This window comes from Lithobates pipiens, unplaced genomic scaffold (genome assembly GCF_037356315.1).
Source record: "Lithobates pipiens isolate NorthernLeopardFrog02 unplaced genomic scaffold, aLitPip1_a1.2 Scaffold_19, whole genome shotgun sequence".
NCBI classification, from domain to species: Eukaryota; Metazoa; Chordata; class Amphibia; order Anura; family Ranidae; genus Lithobates; species Lithobates pipiens.
This window is the reverse complement of record NW_027507764.1, coordinates 244,885,411-244,901,707: the sequence shown is the minus strand read 5'-3', so window position 1 is coordinate 244,901,707 and position 16,297 is coordinate 244,885,411. Positions and strand designations below refer to the sequence as shown.

At 48.7% G+C, this 16,297-nt stretch overlaps 1 protein-coding gene across 2 annotated transcripts in view; it reads right to left on the bottom strand.

Annotated features, from left to right (window-relative positions):
* The window catches only part of EXOC3 (exocyst complex component 3), a 344,012-nt gene that overhangs the window by 246,715 nt on the left and 81,000 nt on the right, over positions 1–16,297 (bottom strand). The gene's annotated exons all lie outside the window — the stretch shown is intronic.

Below are 16,297 nucleotides of genomic sequence, written 5' to 3'. Positions count from 1 at the left end.
CTTCCCATTGGAGATTCTTAAAGGATCTGATAAGACTCCATTAGCTCGAACATGGGCTGTGGGTCTCGAGTATATTGATGAGATCCACTGGGACATGTTAGCACAAAATCCATTCATATTGAAGGACTGCATACATGAAGGACCAATTCACCTTGTCAAAGGCCTTCTCCGCATCCGTGCCCAGGAACACGCATGAGGTGCAAGAATTGTTCGCTGTGTGTATTAAGTTTAGTACCTTGATGGTGTTGTCCCTTGTTTCTCTCTTGGGTACGAACCTTACTTGATCTAAGTGGATTAAATGAGGGATATGTTGTTGAATTCTATTCGCAAGTATCTTGGTGAACAGCTTAATGTCAGATTTCAGCAGGGATATATTTATATATTTACCTTCTTTTGGTATAACCGCAATGTGAGCCTGCAATGATTCAACTGCAAAGGGTGAATCAGGGCCTACTCCGTTAAATAGTTTAACCATGAATGTGCTCAAAGTCGGCATGAAGGTTTTATACTAACACATGGTGAAACCATCAGGGCCAGGGGCTTTCCCAGTTTTATTTGCAGCTATCGGTCCTTGCACTTCTTCAATCGTGATGGGGTCTTCTAAGGCTTCCTGAGCTAAATCGGGCAAGCGTGGCATTGGAGAGGCAGACAAGTATGACTGCAAGTTTTCTTGTGATGGGGACTCCCTATCTATGTTGTACAGGGATGTGTAGAATCTCTGGAATTCTTGGGCAATGTCTAGTGGTTTGGAGACCTTGGTCCCTTTTGGCGGGCATATGTGGGGTATGCAGGTTGCCAGCCTTTGATCCCGGAGAGTACGCGCCAACATTTTGCCGCATTTGTCTCCCGATTCGGGGCAATTTTTCTACGAATTGGCATCGACGCTTTAGCCTTAAACTGTAGCAGGTCGTTATTTTGGGATCTTTTGATAAGGAGATCGGTCTCTATGGATAGGGCTAGAGACTGCTTATGTCGTGCTTCCAGCTGTCATAGGTATTCTAACCGTGAGTTCAGCTGTTGAGTACATTGTTTAAGACACGAGTCGTGCTTAATAAGCACTCCACTAATGACCACTTTATGAGCTTCCCAGACGATGCAAGGGTCACAATCTGCCATATCATTAGTGTTGAAGTAGAACTGAAGTTCCATAGTAACTTCTGAAATTACATCTTTGTCTTGTAGGAGATTTTCATTCAGTCTCCAATGCTTAGTTCTTGAGGTAAGGGCATAGGATAAGGAAATGGCTGCGTGGTCAGACTACGTAATGGACCCTATGGCGGAGTTTCTGACTGCATGCAATGGTGAGTGCAGTATTAGGAAGTAATCTATATGGGAGTATACTTTGTGGCGTTTAGAGTAAAAGGTATAGTCCCTTACTGTGGGATGGAGGATACGCCAAACGTCTACTAGTTGGGCTTTGTGTAGGGCTTGATCGATGTGTTTACGAGAGCCAGGAGGAACGGTGGAACGTCTCGAGGAGGTGTTTTCCGAGGGGATCATAGGGACATTTAGGTCACCCCCGCAATCAGCTGCCCTTCAGAGAAGCTCAAGAGTTTTTCAATAGTCCTTTCCAGGAAGACATCCTGCTGAGTATTAGGGGCATATAAATTTGCTAGCGTCACCCTGACATTTCCAATCATGCCTTTCAGGAATAAGAACCGGCCTGCTGGGTTCAACACGGAGTCTAGGCAGGTCCACGGTACCTTACCGGAGATCAATATAGACACTCCCTTGGATTTTGTAGCCATGTTAGTCGAGTGGTAAGCTACTGGGAAAGCTCAATTTTTAAGGATGGGCAGTTTGTCACATCTAAAGTGGGTCTCTTGGAGGAAGGTCACATCTGCCTTAAGGCGGTGAAGTTCTTGTAGAAGCATAGCACGCTCACCAGGATAGAAAAGGAAAATCCTGGAGACTTAGCGATGTCCTATGTGGGGGTTCGGATAGACACAACCGGGGAAGAGGCTCCGGCTATCCCTACCCAGCTCAACTGTAGTGAGTAGTAAAATAAAATAACCGCAAACGAATAATTGTCATTAACAAACACAATTTTTTTCACTGAATAAGCATATTCAGACAAAAGAACATATAACATTGTGCGAGTACATACCAGTACAATAGAGTATGAATTAGACTGCTGATGTATGGGACATAACAGGAACTGAGATTGATCTAAAGACTGAAATTTTCGAATTGTCAGTCTTTTACGTCTAAATATATCAAGGTATACCTCCAAGGGGCAGGACCGACCGATCTGTTTTCAGAACTTGTCTAAGGGTGGGTCCTGTATCTCCTGTAGGGAGAGGGAAACAGGGAAATGGAGGGGGGTGGAACAGAGGGAGAGTGGGCGATGGGGCGGGGGGAAAGGTAGGAGGGAGGAAGGGGGGGGGGGAGACTGGGAGAGAGATTTACTATGGGGAAGTTGTCTGCCTTCCCAGGGGCTCGTTAACCACTTAACAATTGAGCAGCTGCATGAGGCCCGGCAAGAGTGTACCCCCCACTCTCAATAGGGTCGAGGTGGTCAACTCTAGTGATCTGTGATAAACTACCCAGTATACTGGGGTCAGGAGTATAATTATAGGCAAGCAAGCTCTCAATCTTAATAGCAGGGTTAAGAGGAGACGGTATAACCTTTAAATGAAGAGTTAGCACATTGATGCACATAATATAAACATTGAGGCTCTAAGACCTAATCTGGAAAGTTGGAGCAACAGGGAAAAGTCCGCCCACTTTATCCCATGTAGCCTAACAAAACATTGGGGCACAAAGACCCCCCTTACAGGACGCCATTAGGCTTGTTAGTGTATTTAGGGGTTGCTGCCTCTAGTGCTAGATAATGCTTTAGAGACTCCCCAATTTCATCGGGGGCTAAAGCAAGCAGGGAGAGCTAGTCTTGTAGTTGGCTATCAATAGTGGGGACTGCTTAGAACGTCCGCTTTCCAGTAACCGGAATGTAGCCATCTTGGAGCCCTGAGGTGAACCCCTGAAGCCCTCATCAGCATAAGTATCCCTTCGGGAAGGACAAGGCGGGGGGGGGGCCCCGCTGAGCAAAATATTTCGTGGGGACAACTCGGAACGTCCGCTTAAATCTTTAGCAGTCAGTATGGAACTGAAATGAACAAAAAAACTGAAAAAACTGCGGTATGGACTCAGGTAGGAGAGTGGCCATCACACTCACGATTCCCGGGATCTCACTCCAGATGGGGCTCTTGGTCTCCTCTGAAATCTCTGAGGACATGCTGAAAGGGACCCCCTGGGGCTCGCCAGGCCAGGGTGGCTTGTGGGGTTCAGTAGCACTCAAACAGATCTGGTAGGTCGGATGGTGTTCGGAGCGTGATGAAAGCAGACTCTTTTCTGAAAGTGACATATAGCGGGTATCCCCATCTGTACATGAAACCCTAGTCTCTTGTCAGATCTAGGAGAGGGCATAAGCAGGCTCGACGCTGTAGGGTAGCACGGGATAAGTCCAGGAGGATCTTGATGGATGCTCCGTCAAAGTCTACCTCTCCAAACTCCCATGCTTTGCGGACGATCTTCAGGGAGTATTTATGGATGCGGCACACCACATCCCTGGGTCTGTTCAAGTCTGTCGATCTTGGCCCCAGGGCCCTATGGACTGTCCAGCTCGATGATGGATTGCGGGGAAGCTAGGACCCGCTGGAAGATGGCAGTGACTGTATCTGAAAGATTTTCAGAGCCTGTTACCTCTAGGAGCCCTCGGAGCCACAAGTTGTTTCTGTGGCTCCGATCCTCCAAATCCTCTAAGTGAAGCTGCAGCGCAACTGTTGATTCTGCCTGAGCAACATTTGACTGTTCCAGGGCATCCATTCTGGCTTCTAGAGAGGAGATAGGGGATTCCCCAGCATTTACCCTGTCCAACAGAGAGCTAATGTCTGATCTCACAGCTTGAATATCTCTGCGGTGGGCTCTTTACCCGCTGTATCAATGTTTCAATGTCTTGTTTTGTAGGCAGAGCCTGGAGGAGCGTTCCGATTTCTCCGTCCATTTGAGCCGGGTCTCGTCTGTCAGGTGAGGCCACCCCCGCCGACATTACTGAGTGGCAGAGCGTGGGGGTATTTGAGAGCGAGAGTCTAGGTCTGGGGATGAGGCAGGCGAAGGTGGTGGATCCAGAGAGACGGCACCACAAGGCGCCGTAGCAATGGTGCCCGGGGAGAGACGGGCCACGCTCCCAACAAATCTTTGAATCTCACTCTGAGAGGTGCGGGGGTCGGTGTCCTTTTGCCGACGATCGTGTCCGGTACTGTTTTGCTGCTAGCATACCGTTAGATGAGGCTGTATTCAGATGATTTTGCCGAGGCTGGCCGGGGAAAGCTGGGAGCTCGCTAAAAACATTTCCTCATCCAGCCATGTCCATCTCCCATTTTTTATTAAACTTTTCTTCCATAGGATAAAGTGTTGAAAACTTTTTAGGATAAAAATGCTTATCTGGGTGATCCCACTCAGAATACATAAGCTATCCAGCAATGAATGGATAGGCATGCACAGCTTGGGGAGGCTTTAACGAACCCAAACAAGAAGTAGGTTTATGAACCGACTAGGTTAAGTCTAGCATAAATGTGGAGGGGACCAATTCAGTAAGAGGTTGTACCATCAATCTTTCAGATTATGAACCTGATCCTTCCGCATTAGAAGAGAAATCATCAGCCTCATCCCAGTCCCCTCAGAAAAATTCATCATCTCCCGCCCCGGTTCCTCAGTTTGAGGGTAGTAGGTAACTGAAGGGGACCTATCATGCTTAGGCACACTCTGGGATGCAATTAAAGCCGCTAACCTCTGCTCCAATACCAATATGTTTGAGGGGAAAAAAAATTCTTCAGTAACCTAGACAGGGGCTGCAGTGTTGGAAACAGTTGTCCCTGATGGATCGCTCTGACCAGCCACTTCAAATCTCTCAGGGGAGGATGCCATTTTAGAGATGGTTTTAGGCTTTTTTGAGCTTGAGTCCATTTTTATGCCTTTTTGGGGTGTTTTAACCCCCCTTCTGACCGTAGCCCGATACACAAATGCAGAGGTACTACCAGAAGAAATCACATTCACTGCTTGAGCAATAGTCCAGCAACTGCCACTGCTATTAGCGCTCAGCCAGATGCTTTTAGTAAACGTGCCAAGGGAATGCCAACCTCTTACATGCCCCTTTTTGCTTGTGTCCCACCAACAGCTGTAGCCAGCAAATAATGGAGCTTTTAAAACCTACTCCTGCGCAGGGTGTTGCCGCACACCAAGGCTGTGCTAAGCCCCGCCCCCTCCATCACATTGTGCCCCCCTCTCTTTTAAAAAACTGGGATTTTTGTACTCAATGTAAAATCATTTTCTCTGAAGTTCATTGACGGACACAGCTCCTTTAATTCTTGACCTTAGGGTTATCGCGCTACTTCAAGAGAGGACTAGGCAGAACATGCAACACATGTAAAAACAGCAAGACTGCACAGCACCACCCAGGGGGCGGTCCCTCTGGCTATAAACCCTCACCCTGCCTCCTGCCATTCAGTTCGGCAAAAAGCAGAACAAACATAAATAGGAGGAGGTGGGTGCTGTGTGCGTCAATTTACTTCAGAGAAAGGGATTTTACGGTGGAAACGGCAAAGCATAACTTCACCCACAACAAAGGGGACACCTCAACAGAGGAGTCGCCATCTTAAACGGCCGCCATCAAAACCAGCGGCCAACTTGTGCATCATAAGATGCGTTTACAAACTAGTAACTTAAAGTGTAATTGCAACCTTACACAGTCACCTGCAAAACCTTGCGGACAAAGCAAGATGCGCTTAGGTCAACTTTGTAGAATTTAGTGAAAGTGTGAACGGACAACCAAGTCGCCGCCTTACACACCTGGGAGACAGGCGCTTGATGTCGGAAAGCCCAGGAGGTCCCAATTGCTCTGGTGGAATGAGCCGTGACAGGAAAAGGGGGCACCCGCCCCTTTAAGATATAGGCCTGAACCACGATCTGTCTGATCCACGAGAAATGGTGGATGTCGAGACTGCCAGAGCTTTTTTGGACCAGCCACCGAGACAGAGTTTGCTACGGCTCCCTTCCAGAAGTCAGACACATACACCCGTAAAGCCCGGACCATATCCAGGAAATGTAAGGCAACCTCTTTTGGGTGTGTCAGCTTAGGACATAAAGGTAATTAACACAATGTCCTCATTTAGATGGTATGTCAAAACCACCTTTGGAAGGAAAGAGGGCTGCGGACGTAGCACCGCCTTATCCTTGTGGATGACCAGGTAGGGAGACTTGCATGACAACACCAACTCAGAAACCCTCCTGGCAGATGTAACAGCCACTAGAAAAACTACTTTCTGAGAGAGTATTAACAAGAGAATCTCCCTAATGTTCTCAAATGGCTGTTTATGAAGCGCCGATAGCACCAGATTCAGATCCCACGGAGGTAACGGTGGTCGAACTGGAGGGACTACGCGTCGAACCCCTTGCACAAAAGGTACTCACCAATGAGGGAGCCGCCAAGGGGCATTGGAAAAAGACAGCCAAGGCCGATGTCTGTCCCTTGATGGTGCTTAAGGTAAGTTTCTGATCCACTCCTTGCTGCAAAAACAGCAGGATCCTGGAAACGGAATAAGTGTGCGGATGCCACCCCATCTCCTCACACATGGAGATGTAAGCATTCCATGTACGATGGTAAATTTTGCGAGAAGATGACTTCCGTGCCCTCAGCATAGTGGAAATGACCAAGTCTGACAGACCTTGGTCCTTTAGCACCTGGTTTTCAACCGCCATGCCGTTAAAACCAGCGACGTTAAAGAAGGATGAAGTATCGGACCTTGCGCTAGAAGGTCCTCTGGCAGCGGTAGCTACCAAGGAACATCTGCCACCAGTTGTACTAGGTCAGCGTACGAAGGACGGCGAGGCCAGTCTGGGGCAATCAGAATTACTGGAATCCCCTCGGCCTCCACTCTGCGCAGCAGACGTGGTAGAAGCTTGAGTGGGGGGAGGGCGTAAATCGGCCAATAATGCCCCAATGGAGCCACCAATGCGTCTGATGCGTCAGCCCAGGGGTCTCTTGCCCTGGACACAAACCTCTGCACCTTCCGATTGAGCCAAGAGGTCTGCATCTGGTGTGCCCCACATTAGGCAAAGGAGCCTGAATACCTCCAGATGCAATGACCATTCCTCTGGGTCCAGCATCTGACGACTTAGGTAGTCCGCTTGCCAGTTTTCTACGCCCGGGATATTTATGGCCGACAGGGCCGGCACGTGTCGCTCTGCCCACTGGAGGATGTGAGCAACCTCGCGTGTTGCAGCTGAGCTCCTTGTTCCTTGTTGATGGTGGCATTGTCCGACAGGATCCTGATCAGATGCCCTTGTAGCCTCATTGACCATGTGGAGAGGCAAAGTCTGATCGCTCGAAGCTCAAGCACATTGATTGGCAGTTGAGATTCTTCCTGCGACCAAAGACACTGAGCCGACTGTACTCCCAGTACTCCTCCACAACCGGTCAGGCTGGCGCCCGTTGTGATCACCGTCCAATTGAGAGGAAGGAACGATCTCAAGGACCGAAGGGCCAGAGACCTCAGCCGTCAGAGAAGGGAGTGCCTGACTAACTGGCTCACCCAAATTTGACAATCCAGGGATAATGGAGATTTGTTCCATTTTGACAAAATCTCCTTCTGCAAGACTCGAGTGTGAAATTGAGCATATGGTACCACCTCGAAAGTGGCTTCCATGAGGCGAGAACATGCATACAGAAGCGAAGCAACGACCACCTGTTTATCAACAACTTGACCGTAGCTTGAAAAGTCTGCAGCTTGTCTGAAGGGAGAAAAACTCTCGCTTCTGAGGAGTCCAAAAGCAAGCCCAGGTACTCCAGGCATTGAGTCGGCACGAACACTGAAATCTTTAGGTTTAGCACCCAACCTAACGCCCGAAGAGTCTGCATGGTGATCACTACATCCTCCCTCAATTCTGAGGAGGAAGCTGCTCTCAGAAGGAGGTCAACTAGGTAACCCACGATTGCGATCCCACGTTGCCTTAACAGATTTGGAGCTAACACTTTGGTAAAGACTCGGGGTGCTGACGCCATGCCAAAAGAGAGCCACAAACTGATAGTGCTCTTCCCTGACTGCAAATCGCAGGAAACCTCTGATGCCTGAGGCATATGGGTACATGTAAATACGTGTCCTGGATATCCAGGGACACCAGAAGTCCCCCTGATGGAGTGCAGGGACCATGGAGTGAACTGATTCCACCCTGAACCTTTGCACTTTCAAAGCTGTTGAGGGCCTTCAAGTGCAGGATTAGACATACCCCTTCCTTTTTGAGGACTACAAACAGATTGAAGTAAAATTCCTGAAATCTTTCCAGCATCAGTACAGGTACTATCACCACGCGCAGTAGCAGGTCCCGTACTGCCCCGAACAGGGCTTCCCGGTGAGCTGGAAGTAGAGGTAGGTTGGAGGGAAAAAAATCTGTTTGGTGGACAAGAAAGAAACTATCTTGTATCACGATGAAACCAGTTCACAAACCCACTGGTTGGACAGTAGAGAGGTCCACCTGGCTGCAAACTCCCAAAGGCGACCCCCCACCCGATAGTTGGGTGGGGGCAAACCTTCATGCAGTAACATTTTTGTTCGCAGACTTGTTTGGCTTGCAAAACCAGGGACGCTTTTGTCCTTCAGCAGGCGCCTTGTCGGACTGGAAGCGTTTACCCGCTGACCCGGGCAGGCGAAAAAGCTGTTGGGGCGGAAAAAGAGGGCCCTTGCCTACGGCGTGTCTCCTTACCCTTCCTGGACTGTGGGAGCAACATGCTCTTCTCTCCAGTAACATTTTTAATGTCATCCAGCGAAGCTCCAAAAATCCTCTCACCTTGGAAGGGCAAATCTGCCAAAGCTTTTTTAGATGCCTGCTCCGCAGACCAGCATTTCAGCCAAATCAGGCACCGTAGCACCACTGCTGACACTGATGCTCGAGAGAGCAGGGGGACCGTATCCAGGGCTGCATCACAGACATACTTAAGGCCTTGTACCAACTGGTCTGCCAGCTCTACGCAGACTGGGGCAGACTGTTGCTTCTCCAATTCACGGTGCAACAGCTTTGCCCATTCAGTAAGCGTCTGCGACACCAAAGCACAGGGCATAACGCTGACTGCACTACCGTAAACATAGACCAGGCCACAGCTTCAGCACTCTTATCGGCAGGATCCTTGCAGGCAGGAGTCCTTTCTACCGGAATCGTAGTTACTTTATTTAACCTGGATACTGGGGGGGGGGGGTTCAACGACCGGAGGAGACGTCCATTTTTTCAGGAGGCTCTCCTTAAAAGGGGGTAACGCACCGCCATTCTTCTTGGGACTGCAAAGGCCTGCTGCGGACTTCCCCATTCCTTGTAGATGAACTTATCAAAATAAGTCAAATACGGAAACACCTTAGGCGGGCAGGCCGGTTTGTGGGACCCAAAAGGGACCGACACCTCAGCAGAGATTCCTGCTGCATCCTGTATTTTCAGGGTATCCCGCACCACAGTGGTAAGTGCTCATACTAGCGCTTTTTCCTGTGCTAACCCGGACACAGAGACATTCTCACTGTCCGAATGGTCCTGGCCCGCCAGTCACGGCGGGACCCGAGTCTGAATCAGAGCTCTCCCCAGAAGATGGGGGGCATTTCTTTACTCCCTTGTGCCCGCACGCCGCTTCCACCCTGGCCAAAAAGTTCTCCAGGATCGCAGACAAAGCATCCAAAAGGCACCGCATTTTTTGGGGAAGAAGCGCCAGCTTCTGACACCATGCTGACCCTCACTCGCCTGCCACAACTTAGGGACTTAAGGCAAGGTACACAAATCCCCCCCTCCTAGCTGCTCACAGACTGAGGGGCCACTCCGCAGGATTTACCACCCTGACCAAGTGCTGCGCTGTGCTGTGCTGCAGCTGACCACTCTGCCCTGTTTCAGTCACAAAGTGCTCAGAGTGAAAACCACACTGTTCTGAGGTACACAGACCCAGCACGAGAGGTAAAAACGAGCTGAGGCTACAAGAAAATGGCTGCCGGCTGTCCTTAGTACAAAAATCACCAAAAAAAAATGGTCGCCAAACCTTCTAGAAAATGGCAAACGACCATATACTGCATAAGACTACAGGAAAATGGCCGCTGGCCTCAGCAAAATGGCAGCAGCCTCTCCTGAGGTAAATTTAATCAGGGACCTCACAGCGCAGTTAAAAGGGGCAGAAAAACAAAAAACTGACCCCAACAGCCAGCGCAGCCCTGCCAAAGCTCGGAGTCAGTCAAGGGTTCTGGAGATTTCAGTGGGTGTCCAAAAGACCAATCAGTCTCTGCGACTCCAGGCACAAGTCCGGATTCCTCAGGAATATGGTCACCAAGCTTTTCAGGGGTTGGTTGTAAACTTGTGGGATCATGCCAGACACCATGCCATATGTCACCAGTAGAGCCCTGGTTTGTCTCTAGTGGTCGGCAAATGCGCTTCCTCAATTGCGAAAGGTGTCGAACATAAACGCCATTCTCCAGGCGAACAAAGTACATTCTTCATCCAAGAGGTCCATCAAATATGCCAGGAAGCCAATGAGGCAAAACTCTAATTCCGAAACCATACAAGATCAACGACACGGAATCCAGGACGGCCTGGTGGAGGAGGTGTTGGTGACTGTTCCTGTGGAGGGACTAAATCCAGTTTGATGCGGAGATGCCTGCCAAACATAAGAAAAGCAGGGGACAGCCCAGTAGTAGCGTGTTTTGTGTTTCGGTACATGGTCAAGAAGTCCAGCAGCTTCTCCTTTGACAGTCCAATCTGGTCCAGAGTGGACAGTAAGTGCTTCTTAAACGTCTGCACAAACCGTTCTGCCAGCCCATTCAAGGCTGGGTGATAAGGAGCTGCTTTGTAGTGTTGGATGCTCAAGCCACTGAGGAAGGATTGAAATTCATGCGATATAAATTGAGTTCCATTGTCAGACACTATGGCTTTTGGCAAGCTATACTGAGCAAAGAGCTTCCTTAAGACTAGAATGGTAGCAGCTGAGGTAGCAGAAGGCATTTGAAATACCTCCGGCCATTTTGAATGTGCATCTACCACGATCAAATACATTTTACCCTGGATTGGGCCATCAAAATCAAGATGGAGTTTTGACCACGGGTCTGTCGGCCATGGCAGCAGGGTTCCTTTCTTTTGGGGTCACTGAGCTTGACAGCACCCAGGACATTGAGCCACATAATCTTCAATTGGTTTATCCATTTGTGGCCACCAAACATAGCTCCGGGCACGCTGCTTCGTGCGCACCACACCAGGATGGCCCTCATGCAGTATTCCTAGCATGGTTGGTTGCAAATACTGAGGTATAATCACTCTATTGCCCCACTGTAGGCAACCAGCATTAGTCACAAGCTCACATTTTCTGGTAAAGTACGGACAAAATTCACCTGGGACTTTCTCTGGCCATCCAGCCTGAACATACGAGAATATCTGAGACAGGAAGGGATCTGTGGCTGTATGTCTGGCAATTAGGGAGGTGGACATGCAGGACCGTGGCCTGTGTACTTCCACTATGCGTATGTCTCTAGGTGGGTGGTCTCCAATTGGAAATCTGGAAAATGCATCTGCATTGCCATGGGCCTTGTGGGATCAGTATCTGATAGAATAAGTATGAGCTTCCAAGAATAAAGCATACCTTTGTAAGCAAGATGCGGTTGTTGTAGAAATTCCTTTCTGAGGATTCAGTATGGACAACAGGTGTTTGTTGTCAGTAATGTGTGAACTCCCGTCCATAGATGTAAGTGTGAAATTTTTTTGTGGCCGATACAATAGCCAAAACGTCCTCGTCTATTTTGGAGTAGTTTTGTTCTGCTGAGGTTAAAGTCCTTGAGGCAAAAGAAATGGGGCACTCTGTGCCATCTGGCATGACATGGGAAAGCACAGCACCCAGTCCATAAGGTGAGGCATCACAAGCCAAGGTGACGGGTTTCTTTAAATCGTAGTGGAGCAGAACTTAAGAGGACAGAATGAGCTCTTTAGAAAGCCGAAAAGCTTCTTTACATTAGTCTGTCCATATCCATTTAGCTCTTGCATCCAGTAAGCGATGTAACGGGTAAAGTTGGTGTGCTAGGTTCAGCAAAAAAACGGTGGTAGTAATTTAGGAGGCCAAGGTAGGACCTGAGTTGTGTGACATTCTGGGGAGTAGGGGCATAGGTAAGGGCTTTAAACTTTTCTTCAGTAGCGTGTAACCCATGTCGGTCCACAGTGTGGGCACAAAATTCCAGTCGAGACTTGAGAAATTCGCATTTTGAAAGATTGACACGTAAACCATACTGTTGGAGTCTCTCTAGCACAGCTTCAACATTCTGTGTTCTTCATCAGTGGGACCAGTAATTAGCATGTCATCTAGTAGACATTGGGTGAAAGGTATGCCTGCCAGGACCTCAACCATGATCCGCTGCCAGATGGCTGGAGCTGGGGCTATGCCAAAAACCATGCGGTTATAGTGGAATAATCCTTTATGGGTGTTAATGGTCAACAGATGGCGTGAATCTGTGTGTACTTGCAGTTGCAGGTAAGCTTGCTTTAAGTCTATTTTTGTAAACTTTTGCGTCCCAGCCAGTGAGCCTAAATAGATCTTCAAGTCGAGGCAATGGGTATTGATTCACAAGAAGTTGGTTGTTCAGGGCAACCCTGAAATCCCCACAAATTCTAATGTCTCCATTCTTTTTCTTGACAGGCACAATTGGTGATACCCATTCCCTTCTATCAACTTTAGTTATGATCTTTTCAGCCAATAGATGGTCCAGCTCTGCTGCCACTTTCTTCCGCAAGGCAAAGGGCACCGATCTTGCCTTACAAAAATGAGGTTTAGCACCAGGCTTTAAGATAAGGTGGGCCATTTTTCCTTTTCCTCAAAAACCTCCTTAAAATGTGACTTCAGGGATTCCACCCAATGGTCTACCTCAGAAAGCAATGTACATTGGGCAATGGCAAGAAGGGGCATGCCCAGAGCTTTGATCCAGTCCCTACCATACAGCGGAGGACCTCCTTTACTTACAACATAAAGGCGTAGTTTCCCTGCGCTTGCCTAATGTCACAATGGGTTTCACATAACCTACAGGATGTAGCAGTTCCTTGTAGGGACAGACCTGATGCCTTTAAATCAGTCCATGAAGCCGACCCTGTATCAACATCCATGGAGACAGGACAGCCATTGAGTGTGACATCCACTTTTATCGCAGGAGTGTTCCCAGCTACCCGAAACAGTCCAACATGCTGGACACAGGTCTTCTCATGAGAGCTGGAGCCATTCTAGTCAGTATCCACATGAAATGTATGTTTACATCTACCTTTTGTGGTAGTGTTCGGGGAGTGTGAGCTGTGGCAAACACGCCCAATATGACCAGTCTTTCCACAAAGAAAACAAATGACATCTTTGAACTTGCAAGCAGGTGCACTGTGAGAAGTGTTACCACAACGGTAGCAAGTTGGTATTCTAGAGACAGAAAAATTAGGGTGGCGCGATTTAGGTTGATAGCAGTGTGGAATATTTCCTCTCCCTGTCTTGAAGGAGGTTTAGGTGGTGCCTTCAGTAGGGTGGCGTCCCGTGTAGCCAACTCCATGACCGTAGCAAGGTCCGTGGCTTTCATCAGAGTCAAGTCGGATTCTGTGAGTAAACGTTTCTGTATGGCTGGGTCGCAGAGTCCCATGACAAACATGTCGCGGAGAGCCGTCTGCAGGTAGTCTCCAAACTGACAAGTGGCAGCTAGTTTATGTAAAGCAACGATATAAAAGTCTTTATATCCTCCCCAGCATGCTGCCTCCTACTGTAGAATTTAAACCGCTCCGCGGTTTCGAATGTCTTTGGGTTGTAGTGCTCATGTAGCCTCTGAAATAACTCAGGAAGGGGCTTAGAGGCCAGCTTGTCTGGAGAAATTAAGTCTCTGAGAGTGCCATATGCAGCTTGATCCAATGCTGTGAGGAAAACTGAAACTCTCTTTTCTACAGCCACACTATTTGCTTCCATATACTGCCCCAGCCTCTCCACCCAGGAGCTCCATGATTCAGCAGCAGGATCAAATGGTTGAATAAACCCCATGAAAGCCATGTGTGCTAAAATCCACAATACTAGTCGCCACTGTTATGTCCCTTTGACACAGGGTCTCTCAGGGTGTTGCTAGCAATGCTGCCAGTGTCTGCTCAGCAAGTTACACGCAGTCTGAATGCACTTATTAACCAGGGAAATGTTTATTACTCACTCAGAAAGTGATGTTCATTCTTACATGGAGGATTGATATACAAGATCTCCCTCTCAGTATCACGCTGCTGCTTCCAGTCCCACACAAACTGTACTGACATCCTTGTACAGCCCCTCCCCCATCATGTATCAGTAGAAAGGGGTTAAGGGTCACAGCGATTCTGCATAAACATTACACTTACCCTTCCTGTCGGGATTGCTGGACGCATTCCATCACAGACCCATCACCCGAGCACTACAGGGTGGCTGCTGGCCATGGCACACTATACTGGCACGGACAGCAGTAGCCTGGTCATATGTGTGCCCCAGAGCATATAGTTCACTGGCTGCCCCTGAAGCAGAAGGGGCATGATGTGGCCGACCCAGCATGTAGCTAGGGTCTGCTCACGCTCAATGGCAAGGCTGGGTAGACTACAAGGATCTATATCAGTGATGGCAAACCTTGGCACCCCAAGATGTTTTGGAACTACATTTCCCATGATGCTTAACTACACTGCATAGTGCAGGAGCAGCATGGGAAATGTAGTTCCAAAACATCTGGGGTGCCAAGGTTCGCCATCACTGATCTATATTATCCAGCCTGTCACCCAGCCGACTGTTGATAGTAGATGTAGATCACAGGATCAGAAATTGTAGAAAAATGAAAATAATCCAAGGACCAATGGTCCCTTCAGGGAGCCAGGTCCTTCTACACTAGGCAAAAAAAAAAAAAAAGAGCTGCAGGAGGCATGGTGAGGGGTTATAGCCAGAGGGGCAACCCCCCCCTGGGCGGTGCTGTGTAGTCTTGCTGTTTTTACATGTGTTACATGTTCTACCTAGTCCTCTCCTGAAGTGGCACAATAACCCTATAGTCAAGAAATAAAGGAGCTGTGTCCCTCGATGAACGAAAGAGAAACAGTGTTTTCCCACGCGGCCTCCAATCTGATGGGATCGGCTTGTTGGGGGGGGGGGGGGGGGGGTCGCGAGGAGGAGAGCCGGTAATCCAACTGCCATACAGGGGAGGTAAAAAAAACAACGGAGCGGAATCACAGACCATTCTGGCCTCCCCTTATCCAGGGAGAAGGGGGGAGAGCTTTTTCCAGGTGTTCCAATCTTACCGGAGTTCTGGGGCTCCTTGCTGGAGGAATCTGCAGCTTCTAATAAGACATCATGACACAGCATAGGAAAGCATGACAAGGTACATGCTCTATACAGCCCCCAGTGGTGACTTTTAAAGCATGGCAACATTTACTTTTTAAAGGAGACCTTTCATAAGAAACAAAAAATTCCTTAGAAATTTCCACTTACCTTTCCCGCAGTAGGGTTTTCTGTGGTAAACCAACAGACCAAATCTTAACCTCTCACAGTGGGCTCCATTTAAAAAACCTTCAGGAACTGGGGCCCTTTTTATTGGGGGATCTCCACACCTGGACCCGTAAAACACCCCGCCAGAAAAAAACATAAGGCTGAAAAACCAAAAGCACTGGATCCCGGGATCTAGCTCTCTAGAAAGAGAAGCTTTACGGGCTAAATCTAATTTCTTCCAGCACGAGGCCCAGGTACCATTCAATTTGGCCTAAAAAGACACTTTGAATGGATCTGGCTGCATAGCTAGCCCCAGCAAGGATTGCTTCAGTAGCGCTCAGCACAGCAAATCTTTGGTCGTGACCAACACCTAAGATACTGGTGAAAAAAACTGGGAGGTACTCCAAGTACTGGGAGGGGTTATATAGGGAGTGGACTTCCTATCTCAGGGTGTGCCAGTGTTCATCACCTGAAGGTGGCCTATAACCCACATAGTAATTACTATGGCTCTGTGTCCTGTGATGTATGATTACCGTATATACTCGAGTATAAGCCGAGATTTTCAGCCTCTTTTTTGAGGCTGAAAGTGCCCCCCTCGGCTTATACTCGAGTCATCGCTGTCTGCCCGCTCGATCAGCGTGTCGAGCAGACAGACAGCGGCCATTCTATAATTCAAAAGCCGCGCCTCCGGCTCCGCCTTCGCCTGTGATAGGCGGAACACTGAATTTCCCAGCAGCCTGTGTTCCGCCTATCACGGACATCGTATCATCCTCGTACTACGGACGAGGATGATACGATGTA